The 4,725-nt window shown below is 34.4% G+C and overlaps 1 long non-coding RNA gene across 1 annotated transcript in view; it reads right to left on the bottom strand.

The window, feature by feature from the left end:
• Nucleotides 1-4,725, bottom strand: part of LOC106530402 (uncharacterized) — a 12,128-nt gene that overhangs the window by 6,876 nt on the left and 527 nt on the right. The gene's annotated exons all lie outside the window — the stretch shown is intronic.

The following is a 4,725-nucleotide window of genomic DNA, read 5'->3' as shown; positions in this document are numbered from 1 at the left end:
ACTAGCCCAAACACAACTAGCCCATATACAACTAGCCCAAACACAACTAGCCCATATACAACTAGCCCAAACACAATTAGCCCATACACATCTAGCCCAAACACAGCTAGCGTAGTGGCTTCCAAACTTTTCAGCTTGTGACCCATAAAATACCAGCATCAGAGACCCGTGATTGCATTAAATTCCAAGACAGCTTTATAGACTGATCTAACCCATACAGAGCTAGCCCATACAGAGCTAAAAGAAGTAGTCTGAAGAAGTCTCTTTGAGAAGAGACAAAACGTTTCAATGAAGTCCAGAGGACCTACTCAACTTTTTTTTAGATTTTTCCACCTGATTACTGAAATGCATCAGAACATTTTGAGCCACCTTGGCAAGAATTGCCACAAACTAGTTCAAGAGTTTGAGCAAAGAAGAGGGCTGGACTGAAGAAACCTGTTGAAAAAGAGACTAAATATTTTACTTAAAAAAATTAAAAAACTYGTTATGGCTTTTGATTTTAGAGTGCCATATAATACACCACTTTAAAGGAATGTATGTAGCCTGCTGCCAGTCCTGCAAGTTTTAAACTAAGGTAGTTACAATTTTTCATGTTGATCAAAACTTGAAAATATGTGTAATCGCTATGTACAAAAATCTGAGACCCTGCACAATTGGTTAGCTCCCATTGCATTGGGGATGACTGCTAGATACCACTACAAATTTTTGCACAGTATCTGTGAAATTAATTGAGTTATAACTATTTAAATAAAAACTTGGGGCCCTGGTGCCTGGGTTTTGCCTTGTGCTCCAAAATGGTTATTTACACCTCTGGGTTTGACATTAACTGTACAGTTTGCCACTGAACCATCTCAAAATAGCTGATTCTATTTCTTTAAAGTAGAGGAGTCATTTTTGCTGTTGCATGAGATTTATTTACAAACTAAGCCCTTATTGTCAGAGGCCTGAGTCAGGAACTTCCTGTTGTTCGTTAAGAACATCATTTATGATTTGTTTTGCCTCATAATGGTAAAAAGTCAACATCAWTAAGGTAGATGAGAGCGCACACACACATTTGGGGATAAGAAATCAGTTTTAGATTAAAAAGACTTCAAAGAAGTGACCGTTATTTATTGATTTAAGTTTCTTTTCCTCCTAATGAGTGTGTTGTTGCTGAGAAGCTTGTGGCTAAATAAGACAGGAAATCAGCTTTTGAGCCAAAGGAAACTGGCTGTGTGAGTCAGAGGTGTGGCAGAGAGRAGCAAAAGCCAAAACCAAATTTAAAGTCTAGCGTTTATTAAAATAATGCACATCACATWCCACCTTTAAAGACAGAATGAGGTGTTTTGAGCAACTCTTGTAAATAATAATATGAGTGAGCAGTTAGAGAYTGGAGTATGGGTTGTGGACAGGGGKTTGAAATTCAGCCTTGGGAGCTTGGTTTGGTGGACTTTTATCCTATCACACAACAGACAAAAGTGGGACCATGATTTTAACACAAATACTTGATTTACAGTATAAACACTTTTTCACAATCAAAACTACTTTGTATATGTGTGTTCAATGATGAAAAAAATACTAATCAATTTATAAAACCTTAAATAAACAAGCAGCTTTTCATAAAAATCAAAGCAAATTTTGAGGAACGTAAATTAACTCCTAAAGATACCTGGCTGTGTTTTTTATGTGTGTGATTCCTGATCCAATTTCCTGCTTCCTCTCCTGCTCTTCCTCATTCTTCTTCTCCTCCTCTTCAGCAAATAATAAATTATATTTATTATTTTTTACTGTCATAAATAATAAAACTAAATATTTACGAGTTGACACGTAAAAATGTTCACTGCATAATAGGATGAAACTTGTCTCTACTGATATTAGCTAACCATCTCAACAGGTCAGGTTTGTCTAGCAAAATACTAAAATTAGTTATATAAAATTATATTACATTGTGTAAATATTACCTAAATAAGAGGACAAATCAGCTTGTAATATTTAATAATTTGTGTTAAATTGTTTCATGACTCAGCAGAGTGCTACAGTCTGTATAACAATATACTGTATGCTACAGAAGCTAATATCTCCTAACCAATTTCACTAATTAACAGTGATTGATTCGCCAGTTGTAATTAACTTCAATGTTTTGTTTAACTTCAACCAAACACAAAACATTACGTTCCGCATCTCATGACTGAGCACCTCTAACAAACAATAACTCAGCTCTACGTGGTATTTCCTGTGTAAAAACAATATTTAACACATCCAAAGTACTACTGAATAATTGTGAAATAAATAACACAGAAATACTATTAAAAGTAAAAGAGTTTTACACACTGTTGAGTTGTGGTGAGTAGCTGCCACTTTGAATTCTGAACTTTCCCACTTTCTGACAGGGAATTCATTCTGGAAGGGCATTCCATGTTAAATTTATGACTTGTAAGTGGAAAATTACCACTTCCCAGTACAACTGGGCGGCACCAAATGTAGCAGTTGAAAATGTATCTGAATAAAGATTTTACATGATGACTTTCACCTTGAACCCTGTGCAGCTCCAGCTAGTAGGGAGACGCCATCATTTTGTGAGTAAAATAATCAACATGAATTATGGGAGATGTAGTTCATAGTCAGTGCTGCCTTCACATAAGCTCAAGTGGGCCACATAAAATGCCACAGTGGGCCACAATTGGCCCATAGGCCCTGAGTTTGACACACGTACTATAACTTCTGTACTAACTCCTAACGACAAGAATAAAAYAATCTCCTGTAACTCTGTTCTGGCTTTTGGTTTTGGTGCCACCTCAGGATGTTCAGTGGACCCGACATTAAAAGATTTCCAGAGGCAGCACTGCCTCAATATGTGTTTGTTTACCGTCTGTCCAACAGCCTCCTACATACACCACCGGACCTGACTAATTATAGTCAGTCATTTATAGATTAAAAAAATATTATTTTATGAAAGTTTCACTAAAATCTGTCCAGTTGTTTATGCGATATTTTGCTAACAGACAAAAGGAGCATCAAGTAGCACTCATTTGTAGACCACACCAAACTTCAGCTCACTATCCATAAAAATTTCAGTTATAACTACTTTTATCTTTTATTTATTTATAAACTTTATTCATTTAAAACAAAACAACATAAAATTAAATATACAATATAAGAAAATAAAAAATCATGAATTAAATGAACGGTAACAGAAGAAGAAAAATCTTGTGATTTCTGCCCCTTTTTCTCAAATAAATAAATTCAATCAAAAATAATCTTCRTTTTACAAAAATGTACACAAAATAAAATAAAAACAATGGAGGTTTAATTCCTTCTTAAGCAACAATTCATACATCATACTCATGCATGTTTCTCCAACAAATTAACCTTTATCATTCTCTTAAATATACACACTGATCTGACATTTTTTGTGTCATCCTCCAGATTATTCTGTAATTTAATTCCCTGGACTGAAGTACTCCGTTCCCTCAAACTGGTTCTAACTTCAGGTTTGACAAACATTTCTACCCCCTTCAGATTGTAACAACTCTCTCTTTTAACAAAATTGAATGTTTGATGGTAATTTTTTTTGTTTTATTTGTTTTTATGAGCCCTATAACTGACAAAATACTATAACCAACCAAATCAGAGAATTTCAATAACTTCAACTGATGGAACAATGAATTTGATGGGTGACTGTAATGTTTTCTGGTAATAAATATTATAGCTCTTTTCTGTCAAATAAAAACAGGATTTGTTATTGTTTTACACGCTTTTCCCCAAACATCAACACAATAAATTAAGTGTGGAACAATTATTGCGTTATACAACATAAACCGTGCTTTATCATAAAATAAGTCCTTTACTTTGTACAACACTGCAAYGGATTTAGCTATTTTTGTTCTTAAATTATTTATACGTATGAGGTCTCCATGTGAGCTATCAATGGTGACTCCCAAAAACTTCACCTCACTGACTCTACAGATCTCAACATCATCAACTCTAAATGGAACATAAACAGTTTTCTTTCTATTACTAAATATCTTATAAGTAGTCTTATCTTAATTTAATGATAATTTACTAAGTTTAAACCAGGTTTGTATTTTAGCAAATTCTATCTGCATCATTACCAACATCCGTTCTATATCGTTACCAAAAAATAAAAATAAAAAAATGCAGTATCGTCTGCAAATAAAACACATTTGAACAACCCTGACACATTTACTAAATCATTCACATATAAAATAAATAACTTTGGCCCAAGTACAGAAGCTTGAGGCACTCCACATGTGATATTACCCAATTCAGATCTTGTATCCTTTATTTGTACAAACTGTTTCCTATCCTTTAAACAATGATACCCACTGTAGTGCTGGTCCTCTATGACCGTATTTGTTCAATTTTTCAAGAATATTGTGATCAGTGGCATCAAAAGCTTTCTAGTCAACATAAATWCTAGCACAGTATTGTTTTTGATCAACAGCAGTTATTTGCTCTACTAGGTCCATGAGAGCCGTGTGGAATTATTAGCTCTAAACCCATACTGACTGCCACTTAAAATATTTTTAAAATATTTTTTGCTAAGGTTGATTAGCTGTGGCGGCCATCTTGAATTAGGCTGGCTCCAAAAGATAATCAATTGTATTTCTACACCCAAGGCTTACTTTCTGAAAGTCTCATTAGAATTCACTGAGTAGTTCATGAGATACTTTGCTAACACACACACACACACACACACACACACACACACACACACACACACAC

This window comes from Austrofundulus limnaeus, unplaced genomic scaffold (assembly GCF_001266775.1).
Source record: "Austrofundulus limnaeus strain Quisiro unplaced genomic scaffold, Austrofundulus_limnaeus-1.0 Scaffold516, whole genome shotgun sequence".
In the NCBI taxonomy this organism is placed as follows: domain Eukaryota; kingdom Metazoa; phylum Chordata; class Actinopteri; order Cyprinodontiformes; family Rivulidae; genus Austrofundulus; species Austrofundulus limnaeus.
The sequence above is the reverse complement of the archived record's forward strand: the minus strand, read 5'-3'. Positions and strand labels throughout refer to the sequence as shown.